The sequence below is a fragment of the Serinus canaria genome, chromosome 1 (assembly GCF_022539315.1).
Source record: "Serinus canaria isolate serCan28SL12 chromosome 1, serCan2020, whole genome shotgun sequence".
In the NCBI taxonomy this organism is placed as follows: Eukaryota; Metazoa; Chordata; class Aves; order Passeriformes; family Fringillidae; genus Serinus; species Serinus canaria.
Genome location: NC_066313.1, coordinates 31,302,227 through 31,326,352, shown reverse-complemented (window position 1 = coordinate 31,326,352; position 24,126 = coordinate 31,302,227).

Here is a 24,126-nt window from a genome sequence, read left to right as displayed (position 1 = left end):
CCTGGAGAGAAAAGCTGCTGATCCGCAATAATCTCAGCAGTCAAATTTTCTCATCAGGGCAAAGAATGACAAGGATGAAGATGCAGCACAAGTGGGCACAAGTATTTTGACAGAAGGCTTTCTATTGGAAAATGCCGATTTCTCTATGTGAAATGTCCCTCGGGAGCGTGTTGATTCCAAGAGGAGCAGGCCTAACAACAAAACCTGCCAGTGTTCCTGCCAGCTCACCCACCTTTTGCCTTCCAAAAAACTTTCTGCCTTAGTCAAAATGCCTCCAGATACCAGTGCAGAAGACCAGACATCAGATTTCAGGTGAGCAGAAGGCGAGACCCTCCAGGATCCCAGAGTGGAAATGCATTCACCTCAGCAGAGCTGCTATGAATGTATTTCAGGATACAAAACTTGTTCTTGGGATGATCAAGACATACTACTGAATTTCCTTTCTATGTATACTTGTCAAGCAATTTTCTTCCTTTTCAAAAAATTACTTTTGCCTCAAGTGTGACATTTTCTCACAAAAAGTAACATTCTGTTTCTTAGCTAGCTTTTCTAGGAAGACTGGGGGTGCTCCTGAGAGATCCAGAAACTGTTCAGTGTGTAACTTTGAAAATTTAGCAAATCTTCTGCTAAAGCATCTTTCTCTCAGAGAGCAAAAATGTTTATCTCAGAGCAGTGGAGACCTTTGTAGGATCACTAGACCAGGAAGATAAGGACTGTGCTATGGTTAAAACAGGGTCTTGGCATCCAAGGCTCCATAATTCACCACAGCATTGTAAAATATATATTTTGCAGAGCCTCACACAAACACCTGGTCTCTTCATATCTTTTTTCAGCCATGAAACAAAGGATGCAAAAAATAATATGTTAAAGTTTTTTATTAGAGTGGTCTTTTACTGTGCATCACAAATGATGTTTGGGACTTAAAATATTGATATATACCACAAAAATATGGAAACACTTTTATAAAAACACTTCACAAGCTTTCATAGGCAAAATGAAATCTTCTGTCTCTTAGTGCACAGAAATTACAGATGCAGGTTATCACATCATGGTTTTCAAATCCTGGAAACAGCATGAACATTTTCTTTGCAAGTGACTTTTTACCCTCACTTTTCTGTAGAAAGAAAAAATTCTCTCTTTTTTTCTGTTTCTGATTTCCTCTGGTTTTTAGTTTGATGTGAATTGGTACAGCCAGAATATAACTCTCAATATCCAGCACAGTGCTGCTGATTAGTTTTCTGAAAGAGGACAGAGTGAAGAAGAACGGCAGGTTATATTGATTTACTTCTAATGATCTGTTTCTGAACTAGAGCTGGGCAAAGTGTTCTCCCAAAGGCACATACAGCTGTGCTCCTGGCTCAGCTCTGCATCACTATCAGGATTAAAAGCCACTAATGGATTCTGTCATGTTGCTCTATCTTTCTGTTTTTTTGGTTTTTTTTTTTTCCCAAGCCCCATATGGGGTTAGCTGCTGAGGACATATATATGACTTTTCCTTGCCATCTGTTGAACAGTCTGGAGAAGGGCACCCATACTCTGTTACAGAAGCAGTACATCAAAATAGCATTTCACAACCATGGGGTTTTTAGAGGGAAATTGTCACATGTAGTATATTCCTGTATTTTGTTGGAGAGTGTGTCTCTCCATGACTTTGGGGAAGCCTGGAATTTGTGAAGCCATGAATACATGGGTGTTATGGAAAAGCACACATTCGCACTTTTTGGGAACCTAGCCTGCCTCTGAAGGTCTGGAAAGATTTTTTTCTTGAAATAACTGGTGTCATAACAGGACTGTAGCTTGCTCTGAATTTGATAAATTATGCTCAACAATAGGTATGTCAGACAGAAATCACTGATTCTTATGTATTGGCTTATTTCTCTTTCTCTATAGATCTGCTTTCAGTTCTCCCCATCATGGTAGCTGGGGAAGGGAAAGGCATAGTACAGCACTGTTTGAATAAACAAATGATTATCCAACTATGTCTACATGGCCCAAAGACAGAAAGGTCCTCACTTTGCCCACTCTTCCAAAAATCTGGTGTCAACCAGCTCTTAGCCTAAATACTGTAAGCTTGATCGGGGTGTCATGGCCTTTGGAGTAATAAAACGCATGGTTATATAGTTATTTTTTCAGACCAGGCTTATGACCACACAAACATGGATGTCACCTAACTCAAAGGAATCTAAATAGTTTATATATTTTTGCATCATTTTGAGAAGGAAGAAATATTTGTGTCTGACTTGACCCTATAATAATAATGCCCCCTGGCTTCACTCAACTATGGGCATATATTTTAGGGTTTTCTCAAAATGAAATGATTTAAGGGAAAATTGTATATTACATATCTTCTGGCAGTTGTCACATTAATGGGAACTAGGTTTCCTTTGTATTATTTTTCATGTGGTGCTTGAAGAAAATATTGCATGATGGTGTATAAAAGATGGATACTTTCAGTCAACAAGGTGTTGCCCCCCAGGAACATTTATACACATTCTTATTTTCATTATTGTTTATTGATAAGTTGACTCTTCTGCAGTACAGAAGCAGTCTGAGTGCTCTTCTAGGAGTAAATGACAGACAGAGACACACACACAAAGATCTTTTGTCCTCTTTTTGCTGATGTAGAGTTAAAAATGCAGAAAAACATCACCTGCTTTTGGGTTATCAACTTGCAAAGCTTGTCTAGTCCCCCTATTCTCCACCTTTCTCTGGATTCTTTTATTGATAAAAGTACTATCAGTCTTAATCACATATTCTATGCTTCAGTCTTCTTGTTTCTATTAGAACTCAAAGTAGACACACTGTGAAAATTCATCTATTATTTTATAAGAAATCACCCCACATAATATTACATTTACAACTAGTGATATTCAGCTGACAGTATAAGGTATGAAGGCTAATCATGATACTACAGATCTTGAACTTAGGTATACCTTAACTAACCACCAGAGTGACTTCTGCCTTTGGGCTCCTGGAGTTATGAGATTTCTTCTGCAATATCGTGGTAGAATTCATTAATTCTTTTTCTTGTGGTGTCCATAAGGTTAAAATCTCATTTCCAAGGCAACTCACAAGGCATCCAGAGCAATGTTCTTTACTGGTATATAGACCCTGAAACTGGCTTCTGCCCACAGCTTCCCCAAGGCACTTTTTCTAAAGAGAAAGGGATTTTCGCTTCTGTGACTGCATGTTATAGCATGTGTGCACTGTCCCCATGTTCTCACAGTATTCAGTTTGGTTTTACAGTATCTTTACTCAGTAAGCCAACAAAAGAAAATACGGGTTATCCATGAGAAAGATCCTAGAAGAGATCCTTGGTCTGGGCTGCATGTGATTGCAAAACTCATTTTTCAAAATTACCTGCAACAGCTCATCATTAAAACTATGACAAAACTGCCCAATCATTACCCACTAATATTAACATGTACTCCTGTATTTCTATTTGCTGAATTTCTAAGGCAGCTGTAGGACTATTGAAAACATGCAGTAAGTTCTGAAGCTGAAGCTTTTCTCCTGTTCTGTTTTTTTTTGGCACTCTACCAATTCTTGTCACTTCATTCCTTGAGCAACAGTGTATTAAGGAATGCGACAGATGTTAGTCACGTGTAGACTCTTTCTTTTTAGTTGCTCACTTTATGTCACTTCCAATCCTCAGGTGGTGTAAATTAGAGCAGTACCACAGATTGATGATTGCTTACGCCAGGGGAAAAAATCTTTTTCTTAAACCTTAGTGATAAAAACTCTTCTGAACCAAAATTGAAAATCTCCTCCCTTGGCTTTTTACTTTATTTTAGAACAAAAGGCTTGAAATAACTGTTTGCAGCACTCCTTCAAATGCTAAGTAGCTCTTTTACATTTCTTCCTAAGCTTGTACGCACACTCAAATTTTAGAACTAAAATGAAAAGATGAAAAAGAAAGGGTGAGTAGTCTTGAGCAATTCAATAAACTGTGAAAGGCTATGAATAATGGAAAAGTAGAATGAAATTATTAGAGACCTAAAAGCTAGGAAGATGACACCCACCTTTTAATGTCAGAACTAAATGGACCCATTTATATTACGCAATTACCTTTGATTTTTCTCATGCTTGGTATTTTCACGAATTGCAAATTTAAAAGTACATACAGTTATGTTGAGCCATTATCTTTTCCCCTTGATTTTCACACACATTTAATGTGGGTCCAACCCCATTGTTCTTGATAGTCTGTTGTCTTCATTGGCTCCCTGCTGATTTGAGCAGATGTTAGTAAAGTAGGAATCAGGTCCTGCCATGCAGCAGCGTCTCTCTTGATGAAATTTTGGATGCAAACCCCTTGTTATTGTAGCAATGCCATTCATCTCAAATGGCATTCTGCTGAGCAGTTCTCCCTCCTTACAGCAGCTGAAAAATCAGAGCACTGTGAAATCAGAGAGGATGAAATTGGGACTGGAGACAATCTAATTTTCCTTCCTTAAAGCCAAGTTGGTTCCAACAGAAGCATCCTCTGGTGGACATTCTCATAATCTATGAGATTGGCACATAGTTGTCCCAGAAACAAACTAATTAACCTTTTGGGAGTCACTTCAGGTAATTTATACATATCTTATGCCTCTCCTCACTCTCTTCTTGGGGATTTTCTTCTATTTTTTTCTGATCTATGAAGGCTGCTATACATACAAATTCACAGTGAGAAACCTGGGCTTGGGCTATTCTCATTTCATAGTGTCGTGCTCCAAGGCCACGTTCTTAATTATTAACATGCAGTGAAAGGGTAGCCATTCCCAAAAATCCAAAAATTATATTCCTGACTTATGTGACACGAGTTTAGGCAGATGCATCAGTACCTTTGAACCACTTTACCTTACATGTGTCCGCAGTGAGGATGGCCACGATCTGTGCCATCTGTCACACATACAATCAGAGAGTCGTAGAATGGTTTGGGTTTGAAGGGTTCTCAAAGATCATCTCATTCCAACCCCTTGCCATGGGTAGGGACACCTTGCACACTTGAACATCCAACCTTGAACACTTCCAGAGGTCATCATTCATAGAATGTCATCTCATTTCATACCATGCTGAGAGGGAGCTGAAGGCTTTGATGCATTTGTGGCCCTAACAGTGGTTTGGTGCATTTTGTGGAACAGACATAGAGGAGCCCTGGCATGAATGGAGTTAAAGAACCACAGCTGGTCAAAGCACAGATGATACAAATGACAGATTCCCTTTCCCTGGTGACATATAAAGGTTTGTACGAGAAACCTGGGACTGTAGTGAGGGAATGGAAGTATCATGTAAAAAATGCATAAACTCTAGGGTCTTGCACTAGTTCTGATAAATAATTTCTTTGCAGCTTGCAGGTCTATTAACATAATTTAAACTGCAGGGTTTTATGCAGTAACTCTACTCAGATTGTCTCAGAGGGACTGCTAATGTGCTGTTCCCCCTTTCAGAGCTATTTAGTCTGGATATGCCCAGAGGGCTGTGAGGAGACTCGAATTGGGGCATACAGTAAGTAGCGTTGCTTGTCTATGGCTTCGATACTGGGAAGGCATCAATGCAGCGTTATTGCCTTGTTGAGACTTAGGCTTTGCATTCCACCATCGTAGCACAGAAAAACAATAAAAGAGTTCACATTGGGAGGTGAAAATTAATTCCAGTCTAGTTCGTCTCTTCCTGTCTAGTTTATATATTCCCTTTATCAAGACAACCACTTATTTATATGACTAAAGAGGGCAATTATATTTTTTTTATAATCTATACAGTTTATACTGTTTGTTTATTATTTTAATTGGCAGCAAATGTTAGGCATTTATGTGTAGACTAGGGGAAAAAAAGTAAAAATCTCTTTCAATAAGCTGCTCACTGTAGCTCTATTTCCATAAGGGAAAACTACTTGTAGTGTCAAAACTACCAAACTACCATGGAATACATACAGATGCATTGGAAAATCTATTGGTTTGATGGGGCTAAGCATTCCACATTCTACACCAGGCTCTTTCCAGTAGGATTTTGTTATTCACAGAACTTTGTAGACTTCAGTGCATAAAACTTGAATAATACATACTGGGGACAGAACATACAGTTCTGGCTAAGGTAAATGTCTTTTTTTCTTTTTTTTTTTTTAACTCTATAACAGATCAAAAGAAAGAAAAAATTTAGAATGCTTTTATTTTTTCCACATAAAAACTCTGACTTTTCCACTGAGATGAAATGGAAGCCTATACATCTTCCTTTCTTACTAGCTTTACTAGTCAGAATGCTAAAGAGTTCAAATTGGAAAGGTTTATTTAAGATCTAGGAGCAATTTGCACCATTAATGAATACATACACTTGCAGCATTAATGAATACATACAAAATATTGGCCAAAGTAGGCAAGTAGTGATTTTAATCATCATCTGCATATAATTGAGGGAGATAATTTTAAATTAAGGCTAGGCAAACTTCCGTAAACTTGTCCAAATAAACAAAAAGCTAACTTACTATAACATGAGAAAAATGCCAATGTTGTGCACTTCATGCTGCCCTTAGAGCCAAGGTCATATTTGGAAGTTGATTGCTAGCTCAGAGGTTAGTCGCTGACATCTGTGATTGTGGAAGACTTCAGATACAGAGCTGGACCAGTGCCATGGAGGAGCAGTCTTTCCGTAAAACTATTCTAGGCCCTGGGTAGCTTCCAGCAGTTTGAATCTGGATTGAATAAATAAAACTGTAAAACTCAGCATTGTTTCATCAATTATGCAATTTAGATGCCTTTTTCATAAAGACTCAAAAAGGAAATTGGTTGGTGCCGTGGCAGCAAGGAAGTGGAAAGGGTACCATGACTTTCCTGAAGGGCGTCCTGGGAAGGACAGCTCAGGGAACAGGCATGTCCTTCTCCCAGCCCAGTGTGCGATGCTCAGCTCCAGCTTCCTGGGAGAAAAGGACAGGAGCTCTGGATAGCATTCCACAGTGTAATGGCCATCATTAAGAGCAGGGCCTGCTGCAGAGGGGGCCAGGGAAGAAGATCCAGGGAACCAAGGAAAATCAGGAGATTATAGAAGGAAAGTGAGGGGCAGGACAAAATTCAGGAGCCAATGGGGTAAGGGTGCAGGGGCGGAGCAAAGGAGAAGGGCCAATGGATTATAACAAATCTGCATAGGGTGGCAAAGGCCTCTGGGAGCTCACCCTAACCACAAGGCAGTGGCTCAGGGGTTGGTCCTCCAGGGGAGAACCATGAGCCTTTCTTTGACTGGGCCTCTGGCTTCCACAGCTTGGAGCAATCCCATTGAGTAGAAACATAGAATCACTAAATATTGGAATCACGGAACCATGGGCTGGTTTGGGTTGGAATGGCCCTTAAAGATCATCTAGTTCTAACCTCCTTGTTATGGGCAGACATCTCCCAAGAGACCAAAATTATCAAAGCCCCATCCAGCCAGCCTTGGACACTTCCATGTATGGGACAGTCACTCCTCTGGGAAATCTGTACCAGTGCCTCACCTCTGTCATATTTGATATTAAGATATCAATAATATCTTAATATTTGATATTAAGAATTTCTTCTTGATATCAAATTTAAACCTACTCTCTTTCACTTAAAGTCATTAGTTCTTGTCCCATCACTCCATGCCCTTGTCATAGCTCCTCTCCAGATCTCCTTTAGCCACTTTAGCTACTAGAGGGTGCTATAAGGTCTCTGAAGCTTTCTCTTCTCCAGATGGAATAGCCTTGATTGTCTCAGCCTGTCTCCATAGCAGAAGTGGTCCAGAAGTGGTCCAGCCCTCTGAGCATCCTCATGGCCTCCACATATTTGTGTCCACATATTTGTTGCAGTGGGGACCCAAGACCTGAGAAAAGTACTCCAGGTGGAGCCTTGTGAGACAAGAGTACGGGGTAGATCCACATCATCTGCTGGCCATGCTGCTTTTGATGCAGCCCAGGGCTTGGGGTTGTTAATGCATGTTGATAGATTAGGTTTGGATTCTCATTAACCAAGATCTCCAAGTCCTTCTCCTCTGGGCTGCACTCAGTCTGTCTCCACCCTGCCTGTGTTTTTGCTAGGAGAAGGAATAATTCATTTGTCAAATAAAATGTTCTGAACTGTTGGGTCCTGGACCCTTCCTCTGTACGTGCACCAGTGACCCCCAGGTTTTGTACTATCTTCATTCAAACAAAAGAAGAGAAACTAAAAGTAGCATTTTTTTCAATATAGAAACCCAGATTGCATTAAATATATAAGAGAAACTTGCAGTATAAATATGTGTTAAAAATATATGTATGAATAGATGTAGAATATATCTACATCTAAATAGATGAAGACTATATCTACATGTGTGAGCATATGTACATATATAAATATGTGTATGTTTTTGTGGCTAGAGCTGGAGACATACTGTACTGCAAAATTTCATTCAAATATTTGGCTTGTTGATTCTAGAATATTTTAAATTTTCTGTTCATTTTATAATAATACAAGTTGTACTTTTATTTCCTTTAAGGAAGGTGTCTCTGTCCATGGCAAGACAGATTTGACTAGACGTTCTTTAAAAGTCACTTAAAACCCAAAATATTCAGTTATTCTTTATTTTTCTTAGTGTAAAATCAAGGGAAACGGAAAAAACTGGATAGAAGAAGGCATGTCTATTTCTGTACTTGAAATGAAAACTTTAGTTTAAAAATTTCAGTTTTTGTCAGAGGTTTATTGATAGTTTTGGGGTTTTTTTCCCTTAAATTGAAGACCTTTCTCAGGTCAAAAAGCAACTGTGCTCATACAAAAATATATTGGTTTTTGTGAAATTCTTTATTTCTAAATTTGGTGTGTGGTAAAATATATATATATATCAATTTACCATATGTTTACACCGACTGAAATAATTTTATTCTCACTTGCTTCAAATTGTCAGGAAGCCCAAAAATCATGTACTCACACAGTAATCTTTACAAGAGCAGCCTGGCTATTTGTCTTGAGCTACCAACTGGAAAAGAAGAACTAATAGCATCTATATAGCAGCTAATGTGCACTTGTGCTTAATTGGTATCAGCAGCACTGTTAGAAAATTAAGTAAGGAGCCATTTAAGTAAGCAGAAATCTTCATTGCTGTTAGGCTGATATTGTTGTTGCTGTTATGCAGGACTCATAAGCTGGGGATAACTCTAGTACCACAACCCAACATAAATCAGCTCTCAAAAGCAATATTGCTCAAGACCATCTTGCTTTTTTGGCTTTCATTTTCAGTCTATTGGAGCTTGGATATGAATAGATCATTTATATTCACACATTTATTTTTAAATAGTTTCCTAATGAAGACTCTGTTCCCTTCCATTGGGGTGTGTGTGTGTTTCATTATTGTAAACCAGAATGTGTGGAAGATTAGTTGATCCTACTTGAAATGTAAATTGCGTAGTGTACCAAAAACATTGCTTATCCTCAGTAAATATTTTATTTGAATTTAATACTCTTGTACATCTGTATTAACAGACATACCCTGATTGTAAGTTTTTGTTTTATTTTCTTTTTGTTCCCCTTTTTAAACCTGGGGGCAAAATATGTTAACTCACATTTGAAATTGTATAAATATTAAAAATGGCTCTATATTTGGTATTAGGGGGACTGTTACATCAGAAAAGCTGGACACACTAATAAATATTACACAGGCAGATCAAGATTAGGCATGTAAGACAGATGCAGACAAATTATAAAAAATATATTGTTTATCAGTGCAAGGATAAGAAAAGATGAAATAATTTTAATCTACTATTTTGAGAATCAAAATTCAAACTAGCTTTGTAGTGCAAACTGAGTTCTAAAATTGTCAAGCTTCAGGCCTTGCCAAAGCAGTTACCAGTTTTAAAAATCATGTTAAGAACCCAAAACCAAACAAACCACTCCTTTGTTGTCTGTCTGTGCTCTGGCACAGTCTTTGTATTGTAAATAATAAGCAAAATACAGCTGGAAAAGCTCTGAATGATATCATTATGACTGAACTGGAAAAAACATTCATATTTCCTCTATTATCATTGTTCATATTTTTCCTTAAAAAATATGGATTTTAGATTGATTTGACATGATGTATGACACGGTAAATATCAAGAAAGGGTTTAAATCAGAATGGCTTTTTTGCTTGTTTGCAAAAATCAGCACTGACAAGTGAGACAAGTTTCAGTAAATTGTCATTTATGAGGAAAATAAAAAAGCTAATGAAAAATAATGGGCACTTATTCAATTTCTCAAATGTTTACAAGTTTTGAATTTTGATCAAAGTTTCTGAGTAGAGAGAAATCGTTTTGCATTGCTCATACCCAAAGACAGTTTGAGAAAATAAATATACCAGAGACACAGGTATTGAGTTCATACTGAGCCCTCACAGAATATTTAACAGCTGCAAACGGCAACCTCATCTCATTAAATTAAAATATAATAGTTCTCTTTTGAACACCAGTCAAGATAGAGAAGAAGTAAACAGTGGATATTGATCAAGGAGTCAGAGCGAGCAGCAATCGGAAATGGATTTTTTTGTTTGAGAACAAGTATGTAGAAATTTAAAAGAAGTAAGGTTTTCATGTAAAGAAGAATTATCAATATTGCAAGAAACCTAGTGTTTCACAGCTTTTATTTCCACACCATTTGGAAAGAAGTGTTACTGGAAAGACTTTTACTGAGGAAGAGCCTTTTGAATCATGCTATGTGCCATACTACATGTCTACTTCATCATTTTGAAAGCAAAGTTTTCCTTTCTCCTCTACTTTTTAAACATCAATACAAATTTATTTCAGTACGCAAGGATGACAAAAGGGATCCTTTTTCCAAATGAGGTTTTGCCCATGAAGATGCTTGCAGCAGCATTGCCTTTGACTGATGCTCTCAAATTGTTGAGGTTTCTGATAAGGTTTCACTGGTCTCATGAATGGGGTGGTCAATGTTAACAGATATGTCTGGGAACGTGTAATGCTCTTCACTGCCTTACTGCTACATATGGTGCATGTGACCAGATAAGGCAGGGTGCAGGTGTAGGCTGGGGTTGAGTTAACTTTCTTCATAGTGGCTGGTAATGAGGCTGTCTTTGGATTTTTGCTTAGCACAGGGTTGTTAATATAGAGATCTTTTTGTTATTGCTGGGCAGGGCTTATACAGAGCCAAGGCCACTTCTGCTTTCCTTACTGTCACACTGGCAAGGCAGCTGTGGGAAGGCACAGCCAGGACACACAATCCAAAAAGACCAGAGGGATATTCCAGATCATCTGGCATCATGCTCAGTGTATAAAGCAGAGGAAAGGAGGAAGTGGGTTTGGAGTGATGGCATCTGTTTCCCCAAGTAATAGTTACACAGAATGGGGCTCTGCTCTCCTGGAGATGGCTGAACACCTGCCTGGCCATGGGAAGCAGTGAATTAATTCCTTGTTTTGCTTTGCTTGTGTATGCAGCTTTTATTTTCCCTATTAAACTGTCATAATTTCAACCCACTAGTTTTCTAGCATTTACCCTTCTGATTGCTTCCACTCCTCAACTGGTGGGCGAGTGAGTCAGCAGCTGCATGGGTCTTCCTTGCTGGCTGGGGTTAAACCACAACAGTCCTTTTAGAAATGATAACAAATCTTTAGGAGAGTCGAAGCTGTTCAAGCTTCAGGGCACTGCAGTATTGTAAACACAAAACTCCTCCTGCTAAGTGTTGTTTTTGGAATAGCAGCTTGCTCAGATTTTCCATTATTGAATATTATTAACTGTACCAAAGAGAATGAAGCTGCAACTCTTTCATTTATTAACTGCTTTGGTAGTTGACTTTCTGCCATCAGATGTTTCCTGGCACAAAGGTTTTGCTTTTCAGTGGTGTATGCTGGTTCACTTCAGCAGTGATTGTAGGAGAAAGCTTGTACCTGAGAATACCATTTTAACCAAGGAAGAGAAAACTTCATAAATGTTGATGGATTTGGGTCCTCAGTACAGACTGTACCTTGGCAAACTGTCAATGCACAATAATGTTTGTAGGTTAATTAGTTAGGGATCATTTGTGTCTCAGAAGCTTAAATTCAGCTCTGAATTGTTCATCAGGCAATCCAATTGATTTTGGTGGAATTACAGAAGGTCTAAGAGTCAATTTTGCCCTAAGAACAGATAAAATGTGCAAGAGAGATTCAGTGTAACAAAAACCATAGCCCACTGGCTTATTACTGAAAAACCACTCAGCTTTATTACCCTCAAGAGAAGCAGGAATGGCCCTTTTAGAAATTCCTCATACAACCAAGGAATTAGACAGCACCAGTGCACTTTAAGTTACACAATAGCACAGCTGTCTGCTAATGTTGCAAAGCTTAGTTTGGATTGCATTGGGGCATGATTTCTTTCTGTGAGTTTAAAAGCTTTGAAGGCTCCCTCCTTCTGCTTTAGTGTTATAGTGGTGAGCATAGCTACCTTCCAAGCAGTTGATCCAGGCTGGATTCCTGGCCAAAGTACCAAAAAGACCATAGTGGTTCAACCCTGGCTGGATGCCAAGCACCCACCAAAGGCTCTCTCCCCCTCCCATCTGCAGCTGGACACAGGAGAGAAAATATAGGGAAGGGTCCATGAGTTGAGATAAGGCTTGGGAGACTCACCAAACACCATAATGGGCAAAACAGGCTCAAATTAGATATATTTATTGAATTTGTTGTTAACAAATTCAGAGACGGATGATGAGAAGTAAAGTAAAACCTTGGAAATGCTTTCCTCCCATCCCTCCCTCCTTCCCAGCCCCGCCTCCTGCACAGAGGCGTAGGGAGACAGGGAATGGGAGTGAGTTCAATGCACATTGTTCCTCCCACTGCTCAGGTAGAGGAGTCCCTCCCCTGGTTCCCTGCGAGGTCAATTCCACAGGAGGCAGTTCTCCATAAATTTCTCCAACATGAGTCTCCAAGGAAGCAGTCCCCCACAAACTGCTGCAGCATGGGCCACTCTTCCATAGGGTGCAGTCCTTCAAGGACAGGCTGGCCCAGTGTGGGCTCCTGTCTTCATGGGTCTCCCACAGGATCACAGCCTTCTCTGGGCATTCCCTTGCTCTGGTGTGGGTCTCCTCCACAGCTGGTGAATATCTGCATCTCTGTGGTCCTCCATGGGTACCAGGGACACAGCTGCCTCACCATAGTTTTTACCATGGGCTGCAAAAGAATCCCAGCTCCAACACTTGGAATGCCTCCTCACCCTCCTTCTCCACTGGCATTGGTGTCTACAGGGTTGTTCCTCTCGCATGTTCTCACCCTCACATTTCTTCTCTGGCCACAATTGCAACTGTGCAATAATATTTTCTTTTCTTCTTCTTCTTACATATGTTACCACTATTTCTAATTGGCCCAGACTTGACCAGCAACACATCTGTCTTTGGACATCTGCCAAGCAATGGCACTGCTAGACATGGAGGAAGCTGGCAGCTCTTCACAGAAGCCACCTCTGTAACCACCTCACTAACAAAGCTTGGCCATGCAAACCCATTACAGCTAAAAAGCCATGTTTTGGGGCAAATATACTGTACACTCTTTATAACCTAACCTTCAAATAAACTGTGATTGGATAAAGTCATGGAAGATGTATTAGTACAATAAACTTTGGAAGGAGGAGCGTGGTCACACCTGAAATGGCTTCACAAGGGAAGGAAGTTCCTGGAAAGTTTTAATTAAAGTCCTGGTCAGAAGTGAGTCAGCTATAATAATGCAAACTTCTTGTCTCCAGAAGTCAGTGTCAGGATACTGATAAGCTGCTTGAAAGAGGAGAGGTGATATTATAAATTTACTTGACACTCTGGAGTAAATGGAGTCTTTAACACTAAAATGAGGCCTTTTATTTTAACGGGAGCATATGAGTTATTGAATCACTCTGAGGCTAAGGCATTCTGCCAAAATAAAAAACCATTAACAGCTTTGTAATTAATTCTTGCCATGTTAAATGGTAGATCCCCCATCTCTACAACAGGCAACTCATCTCTGAAAAGTATTGTGCTTGTTTTGCATGTATTCCTAGCTGTTTGTGGAAGCATCCGCACTTCTTGGACCTGCAACTACTGTCATTTTTAGGAACTAAAGTAATGACTATTTTGGGGATGGGGAACTTTTCTGTTCTAGAAAACACAGAATATGTCTGTTTTCTAGAAAAACAAACCAGTTAATTTATCAGTAATGGCACCTTTTGGAGGTTTTTAGTAGGGAAAAGAAAACAAACAAATAAATAAATGAATATTTCTGTTTGTGACACATAAAGTTGATTGAAGTTGTTACAGATTTGCTGTTACACTGACTCTTTTTCCTTTGGTCTTTAGGGGGAAAAAATCCTTCCTTCCTTCCTTCCTTCCTTCCTTCCTTCCTTCCTTCCTTCCTTCCTTCCTTCCTTCCTTCCTTCCTCCTTCCTTCCTTCCTTCCTTCCTTCCTTCCTTCCTTCCTTCCTTCCTTCCTTCCTTCCTTCCTTCCTTCCTGTCCTTCCTTCCTTCCTTCCTCCTCCTCCATTCCTTCCTTCCTTCCTTCCTCCTCCTTCCTTCCTTCCTTCCTTCCTTCCTTCCTTCGCTGTCCTTCTCCTTCCTTCCTTCCTTCCTTCCTTCCTTCCTTCTTCCTTCCTTCCTTCCTTCCTTCCTTTCCTTCCTTCCTTCCTTCCTTCCTTCCTTCCTTCCTTCCTTCCTTCCTTCCTACTTCACACCAAAACTTTCCAGGCCCATACATCTTCATCCTGAAAGATGGAATGAATGAAACACTTTTTTGCACTCTGTACTGAGCTTTCCTTTAGGACAAAGGAATTTTCATGTTGCTTTCAAATAAGCAACATAGTTATGTGAAAATAATTTACTGAAGATTAATTCAGTCCAGTCTGAAAGTCCAATTAATTCATGTAATCAAAAAATTAAAAAGAGGTCTCATAATCAGTGCAGTGTTTCACCTCATGATAGGAATGGAATAGAGGGAGGGAAGAGTCCTCAAGACTCCTTGACTAAATTTGCCTAATCCTTTGGTATATAAAATGAAGGGAACAGTCTGGTGCATGACAGTGAACAATTCATTTCCACTTGAATGAGTACAGCAAGAGAAAGTGCCCTTTCTAATCAGTCAGATTAAATAGGAGCTGTTTCATGGCAAATCAGTGACTTCAGCAATTATAAAAGAAACTGGACATGAACACAGAACCTGTTCCAATTAGTTTCCATTAATGAGTTCCTTGAAGTAGTTTGTGAAAGCAGTAAACAAATGAAACTAAGAACATTTGCAATATGTTTTTCATTATCTTAAATACTTTACTTTCTTAAGAATCTTAATAGCAGCTCTCTGAGTTTGAAACTAATTTAGGTGCTCATATTAATATTATCCACCTTTCCCCCTCACACTTCCCCTTTGTTGATGTTTATGACTTAGAATCTCATTCCACTTATTACTATATGCACAAAACATATCTTTTTCACCTTTACTTAGCAAATTGTGCTGTGGGTATGTTTGTAAGTGTGTGTGTGTCTCTAGGGACGAGGTATCCAGGGAGAGTGAGGACCCAGGAATACTTATTGGATGGACTGTGTCCAGGGCCAGCTCCTGGGGCGTCATTACTGGGTGACAGTGGGACTTGTAGCTTTTGCTGGAGACTCCCAAATGATCCTAGCTCAGAACATCCCTAGAAATTGTTTAGAAGACTGGCATTCATCTTGGACTAAATCTTAAGAAACTATATGAACAAGCTGATTAATTTTGTTGAATGAGTACTATCCTGCTGCTCTGGTTTTCTTTCTTTCTCTCTTATTTTTTCCCCCTTTGGTTGGGGTTTTTTAGGGTTGGTTGTGGCGGATTTTTTGGTGGGGATTTTGATTTTTTTTTTTTTTTGTTTTGGTTTGGTGTTTTTTTGTTTGGTTGGTTTAGTTTATTTTTGTTTGTTCTTGCTTGATTTGGTTTGGTTTTGTATATATATAAACCCACCAAGGCCCCCAAGTGGATACACCCAGATCCCCATAGACTTCATTACTTCACTTTCAGCTGTGATTGGCTTTTCTGTAATACAAATTGGATGTTATTCCTGGTGTTGGCCCCCAGAGTATCTTTAGACATATAAGCAAATCATGAATATCTTCCTACCTTGTTCAATTATATCTCTCCATGCTTCCCATCATAGTGACACTGTCTGCTGTAAAACACCTCAAGCAAAAGCTGCAGAGACATTCATGGCAGTTTTCCTATTTTCCCAAATTAAACTAAACTGCTGATACTTATTAGTTGCTACCTTGTTTTCCCCAGTTCAATGCACAGAGGGTCCTCCTCTACTGGTGAAGAACACACACTACTGCTCCTTCTGCTAAACTTCCTTTTGGCTCAAAACTTCTTTTCCACTGTGCTTTCTCTTTTTGCCTATGACGTTACCTGTTCATAAAAGTGTACTGAGTACTAAATGGTTGTCTCCTTGTCTACTTTCCCAACTTTAAGGCAAAAGCAAAATAGATGGCTCAAGTCTCAGAAATCTTTCTTAGTCTCCTCTCTTCATTTGTCATAAATATTATCAATTGCCATTTTAATTTTTGTCTTTTTTTATCTATAACCTCTAATTGGGGGAAAGAGGATTGACTTTTATTGTGGTTGCTGTTGCTGTTTGCTTATTTATTTTTTCCCAAACTCATATCTCAACATAACACTCTTTCAACTGGTTTTAGAAAGAAGCTTGTAAGGCGCAATAATTCCTTCTTCTGCAGATTCCTAAACTTCACTTGTGGAATAACTTGTGTCTCCCACAAGGGACATGGGTGGAATTTTCCTTGTGGGAAATTCTGTTTGGGCTCAGATAGAATATGACAAGACTAACCTGCCCCAGACCCCATATAGGTACATATCAGGAACATATCATGTTCTCATCCTTTACCCCCAACAGTTTTGTCTTGATGCAAATCAACTCTTTGTATTCCCTGCTTTCACCCACTCATTCCTAGAGTTTAACAAATGTCAGAGTACAAGCATGTTTTGTTCATGTCTTGCAGACAGTGAGGTAAATACTGTAAATGTATAAAAATATGATTTCAGACTAGAAATAAGAGCCTTCCTAGAATCCATAAGGTACAGCACCAGCCCAAGCAAATGATACCCATTCCCAATGCAAATTAAATTCCATATTTTTCAAGAAGAAATATACTACAGTTAAAATTAGTCCTCATTGAGGTGCCTTTGTGTTCATATGTATAAGATATACTGGAGAATCTCACTTAAATATTAATTTCTTTAAGGTGCAAAAACAGAGGGTTTGTCCCAGCATCTCAAATGCATAAAATTTTAAGTATAAAAATTTTCAACCCTTGACCCTGTGTTCCTGTCCTGTCCAGTTTTTCAATCCTATTTTTTCAGACTCCTGCTCTGAAGCTAATGCAAGTATAATATTACTTCGACAAACTAGTTTTATTACAATTGCATTTTAGGACCCCCCATTTTTGTGAATGAGAACTCAGCTCTTCCAGTCTGACCTGAGCTAGAGTTTTGCAAGCAACAGATCAGTATTGGGTAATGCTGTTTATATTTGGAGGAATATATTTTTATGAGGTAGAGTTAACAAATATAGAAATTACTGGAAACTAAAGACACCTCCAGAGGAGCTGCAGAACTTGAAATTCTATTCAATACCTATTTTTCATGGTTTGATCTGCACAGCATAAAATGTAGTAAGTCAAGCATCTGCTAGCAAAAATGAACAGAATGAAAATGCAGAGAGCCTTCCCTGTGACTGGGTAGATCTAGCAGCTCTGTAATCCTGCTCTCACAGTTTGGCAGGAGGGGTACAATACTGGCAGGAAAGAAATAGGCTGTACCCTTTCTGTGCCTCAGAACCCTCTACCCTGCAATAAACACAGCAATGCAATCAAGGCTTTACCTCTCCACTGCTAAATTCAGTCAGCTGAGGAAAATCATCAGCACAGTTTTAAAACATGGCATCCTAACTGGGGACTTTGAGTCTAGTAATAAAAATATAAATAATAAGGTTTAGATAAAAAAACACAGGCAGATATTTAAATCTAAGGTTCTCTCTGAAAGAGCAGGCAGGTTTAATAATAAAAAAATATAATGAGGTTTCTGTATGCATGGACAAGGATTTTTATTTATACTTATACTTCTCAAGATTCCATTGAGCATGTTTTGCCTGCTTTTGTCAGCTGAACAGTGTTCATTCTTTGCACAGGGCATCTGTATCTAGCAAAGATGTGGGAATGCAGATGGAAATGAATCTCTATGCACTGTGTTTGATTTGGTGTCACTAGAGAAACCTCAACATCTGCTATGCAAACTGCTGTGGAAGAATTCAGCTTTGACCCGTACAGCTTTCATAGGTATTCTTCTGTCTGCATTCTTACTCTAAGGAAGGAATGTCTCCTCTGGAAATTTGCTGATGGCAAAAAGGAGTGGCCAATATATCCCAGAGGGCTGTGCAGCCATTCAGAACCTTCTCTTAATGGGTTGGAGAGATGGGCAGAAAGGAACCTTCTGAAATTCAACAAAGGGAAATGCAGGGTCATGCACCTGGGGAAAAATAAACCCACACAGCAATACAGGCTGGGGGTGACCTGCTGGAAAGCAGCTCTGCAGAGAAGGATCTGGGGGCCCTGGTGAACAACAAGCTGCCCATGAGCCAGCAGTGTGTCCCTGTGGCCAAGAAGGCCAATGCTATCCTGGGGTGCATTTCCAGCATGTCAGGGGTGGTGATCCTACTCAGCTCTGCTGAGGCCACATCTGAAATGCTGTGTCCAGTTCTGGGCTCCTCAGAACAAGAGAGCTTTGGAGCTCCTGGAGCAGGTCCAACAGAAGGTGACAAAGATGATTAGGGAACTGGAGCAACTCTCTTACGATGAAAAGCTGGCAGAGTTGAGTTTGCTCAGCTTTGAGAAGAGTGAAGGGAAGGTGTCAGGAGGATGAAGCCAGGCTCTTCTTGGTGGTGCCAAGCACTAGAACAAGAATATACAGGCAGAAACTGATGCATGTGAGAGTCCACCTGAACATGAGGAAGAACTTTACTATTCAGATGATGGAACTGATGGCCCAGAGAGGTTGTACAGTCTCCCTCACTGACTATACCTTACAAACTACCAAGATGCAATCCTGTGCAATATCCTAGAGCATGACTCTGCTTGCACAGGGAGGTTGGACCACTGTAGTCCTTTCCAACCTTACCCATTCTGTGATTCTTTGATTCTGGGGAAAAGTAGATGAAGATGGGAGGTGTTCCTCTTAGTATCAATGTGATCTGAAAGGAAATAGATAGGAGTGCCATGAGCTTATCACTGAGTATCAATCTATTTGGATGAGTTGTGAATGCCAAAAATGCCCGTTTAAAAGAATGTGTACTCAAATTTGTGTACTCAAACACAAGGATCTTAGGCCATGCTATGGGATGTATCATCCCAAGAAGACATTGAAAGTAGCGATGGTCTCAGAAAAAAGCATCAGTGCTTTCCCTGCTCAGGCCTTTGGGCCTTGCTTTCCCTTGAAAGGAAGATAAAAATGTCACTATACAGTACCTATTCCAAAATATCCCTTGGTTACACATCACTGAGGTATTGCATAACATCCAGTAATATCCAGTAATATCACTGGTAATGCTGAAAGATGGTGAAAAATGAGGAGAAATAAAAATGCTTCTTTTATAGACATAGATACAGAATTTAATAATACAAACAGAAGCAGTTCATGGGCTTCAAGTTTTAAATTGCATTCAAACATATTATTTCAAATAAAGGAATTAGGAAGATTTTGAAACCTTGTATAGACATCTAATTTGTAATAGAGACAATGACCTAATGTCACAAGGTCATTTAAAATTTCGGGCCATCTGATCTTTCCAGTCAGATTTCAGCCCTCCAGTAGACACAAAACTATGTGATGTCTGCTTTGATTGCTTGCTGCAAGGATATTTTTCCACATTTGCCTACAAATGCCGATGGCTCTGGGGCTAAGTGAATGAAGAATCTGCAGCAAAAATGCTAGGGAATGAATTGCTGACAATCAGCTCTCTAACTAGTTTTGAAAATGTATGCATGTACTTCTACCTCAGCAGAGTAACGAATAAAGTGCATAGACGTTAGAGTGTTATTGCCTTTTCTACATCTTGTCAGCAGTTTGTGATATGGAGTGGTGTATGTGTTTCTGAATTGTGCAGATAATGCTTGCCATGAATAAATATTTTGGCAGGGTAAGATTGCATTCTTATGAGCCTTAATTTGCATTTTTTGTCTGCAAAAGCCATCAGTGTGCATACCTTGTATACAGCTCTTTTTTCAGCAGTACTTTTGTTATTACAGAGTACTTAGCAATGCTTACCCAGTCGTATTACTCAACCAACTGGAAGGTGGTTTGTTCTACAGATGGATAAACTCTAGAGCATGGTAAACTGCAAGAATCTAGTTGGAGTGTTTTGTCCTATCTTTGTTGACCATCTAGCCATCTGCCTGCTTTTCTTTAAATTACAGCCCATGGCGATTCAACAGAAAGTGAAAGTGCTGTGTTATTTGTATTAAGGTGTTTAATCATCCCTGTATCATCCAGGCAAACCCTAACGTGAAGAAATCAAAATTAGTTCTAGAGATGTATAGACTAGGATGTGTTCCAGATATTCTTTAAATAAATATAACCTTTAAAAGGTTCAGTACTGGCTGTAGTATAAATGTGATCCTAGACTGCATAATCACATCAAATACTACCAAGGAGGTGCTTTTCATACCATAGTGATGAGGAGTTCAGATGCTTGAAGGAAAGGAAAAGTCATAAGACCCCAGCAGTCAGCCCTGTTCCACACTCTTTGAGGTACTTAAATCCCAGGATAATGTTGCACTCATAACTACAGCAGTGTTGGCTAGCTCACCCAGGTATCAAGGAACCTGCATTTCTAAAGGTTACATAGTCTTTAAAATAATTAATTTGAACTAATTCATTGAGTGAAAGAATTAATCCAGGAATATTAAGCGCAAAGACAGCACCTGCGTCTCAGGAAACCAGTGGGACACAGAAGGTTGGATGAGAAATATTGGTGTATAGCTGCACTAGCTTGGACTGTTTTCTTGTTCATGTCCTTTACTGCAAGTCTTGGCAGGGTATATGTCCTAGGATCTGATCTGATCCAAATGGTTTTTGTTCCCATTCCACAGCTGAGTTACTATATGGCAATAATCATACTATTAGGTATTATTGCTCTTTCTTCTTCTTCAATATGGAGTATGTGATTTCTGGGTCAGGAAGTCTCTCCACCTGGCTGTTTGCTCAGTGCCTGGCAGAAAGGAGCTGTGATTTCAAAGGGTGCTTATGATAATATTAAAGTATAAATGCTACTTTATATCTCTTATTTAAAGCTTGAAACAGTGGCCTTGGAACTCCTTACTCTGTTAAGAGAAGAAATATAATAATTAAGCACTGTTGAGGAAATTCATACACTTTTATATGTATTTTTGGTGCTTAGGAGTATTCTATTTTTTTTCATGGTATGTCCTGTTTTACTAAATGAAAATTTGGAAATAGGAAGATAAGTTTTCAGGAGAGAACAACATTGCATTTAATTTTATTTTTTAATGTGCCATTTTTCCTATCATCATTTTAATTAAATAATTATTTCAGGGAGAAGAAAGGATAGGTTCAGTATATAATACTCTGATGAACATAAAAGTGTTACAAAGGTGTCTGGCACCAAATTTTATATATTCCTAATGAACATAGTTACATGAGGACATTGGATGCTGATGAAGGAATCACACCTTCTTAGCTCTAGATTCTCCTTTATCCTCTTTTCTCAGCAAATTTATGACTAAAAACAGTCAGTCATTCATATGAGTAAGTGGCAAAACAGTGGATGTTGTTATCTGAAGTGATTTTCTTGTTTTACCAGATACTTTTTTACTAGAAAAATCCTATAACACAAATGAAAACAATGGAATACAAAGAGTTGGCTGTATGATTTTGTTTCTTTGGCTTACTCAGCTTCAATAAAAAATGCATAAAAGCAGAGTGACAGATTAACTCTGCAAAACCACTACAGTTTTAAATTGTGCCTATATCCATTTTACGATTATTCTGTTTGAAAATTTGTTTTACATGTGATGACTTTCATCTACACCTCTCTAAAGAATACCTGTACTGTAGCGAAAACAAGGCAAAGAACCATTTTCTTTCTCAAAAATTAAGTTGTTTTGCTTAACACTTTTGTTTTGGATTGTTACACTATAACATATTCAGCTTTTTCTCTTGCTGCTGCAAAGGATCTGCTTCATGCACTGGTTAAAAAACTGCAGTTCCTTACATCAAGATTCATCCCATCCTTGCTATTTGAGCCCCTTGATCACCAGAGGTGATCAGGCAATCTCACTTGGAAAGCTTGTACTTGGAAACAACTGGTCAGCTCTGCACTTCATAACTTCTGTTTATTGCCATTGCAAGGCAGCTGCATCATTTAGATTTCTCATCAGCTGGGTCAGAAAGATTCCAAGTTGTAAGGAAAATGCATTAATTTCATGATTAATGAAGTAAAAAGTCTTCAACTAAATTACTAAGAAACATTACAGAGACGGCTAAAGTAGAAAACTGTGTTTAAATTTCTGTCTTAGGTCATTAAGTATATTTTTCTGTGTTAAAAAACTCAGAAGTTATTAAACATGTTTGTGGAAGCAAGAAATTAGGCCATTATTTTTTTTCCCTTTTCCACAAAATAAAAAAGTGGTTTCAAGGCTTAGAGAGGTTTTGATATGACATTTGGGCAGCTTAGAGCTCATACAAAAGCAGGGTCTTCGACATCACTTTAATACTTGGATAGCTTATAACTGCAGGTTCTCCTTTTAGAACTTGAGAGTGCTACTGTGGGTAGGAGTGATTAGAATATGAATGGATTTGCTGAACAAAATCTTTAATACACTCTCCATTCTTCATATAAAGGATCTGGGTTGTTCTTCAGCTGTCAAGTCTCCTTTTCATTCCCCTTTTCCAGTCCAAAATGCACTGATTCCTGTTTGTGCAGTAGAAAATATTTGATTTATGAAAGAAAATTCATTTTTGCTGACATCCTTAGCTTTTCTTCACTTTTACTGAGCAAGGCTGACTGTCTAGGCCTATGTGTCAAGACAACTGAAACTGCTTCCCACTGAAATCATTGGGAGCGAGCAGAAGAATCAACTCAAGGTTCAGTTCTAATCTTAGTATAGAAATGTGTCATTGTTGATAAAGTTTATAATTGCTTACAAAAATTATGGAATTAATCCAAGATTTGTACATGCAAGAAACACCAACTTCTTCCATCCGAGACTCACTCTAATAATGTGAAACAGGCAGTAAATCACTCTTTCATAACTGTCTCTAAAAGTTTAGAAGAGTGCTAATTATTTTATCTTTTCACTTTTCCATTTTTTATCTTTGTCAGAGCATGGAAAATGGCACCTGAGAACATAAGTTTCTAAACTTGTTCACACTAAAGATTGTTGGAATGCAGAGGAGAAATTTAAATAGAAATCTGTTCTACATGGCTGGAAATCCAGAAGGATGGAGCTCATAGGCGACCTCTGTAAAATGACTGATTTGGCCTCAGATGACTTATCAGGTGCTCAGAGATGATGACTATTAGCAGAATCAGTCACAAATGTTAACTTTGCATGACATTTTAGTGGACTGATTCTATCCTATTGGTGATAAATTTAAAAAACCATAAAACTACTTTTCTACTTTACATAGATCTCTAATGTCTGCCTAGATGCTTTCACCGCTTCATTGGATGCATATATGGATTAAAACTCAAATGTATTGTAGATATTTTCATGTGGGAAGAGGAACATCTTAAGATAATCAGTTTTATATGTGCTGAGACACTGAAAAATGACACAACAACAGCAATTCCACCTTCCAGTCATGTCCAGAACATCATCACAGGTTAGCCTGATGTTTTTTGAAAGTTAGAACTCTGGCAATGACTTCAATATATGAAAACTGCGTTTGATTACAGAAGGAAGACAAAGCCTCAAAAGAAACGTTACAATCTGATAAAATTTCAACATATTTTTGTGATGTTTTATACATAAATTGTGATATTTTTCTGTTATTTTATACTAGAATGTAAAGTTTTAAAGAATGTGGGAGTGCATCTATTTGTTCCTATTAAAGAACTGATACTAGGCTCTTATATTTACAGAATACTTCTGGTGTGAAACATCAAACGGGATATTGAGGTCTTTTTAATCATTAAAATC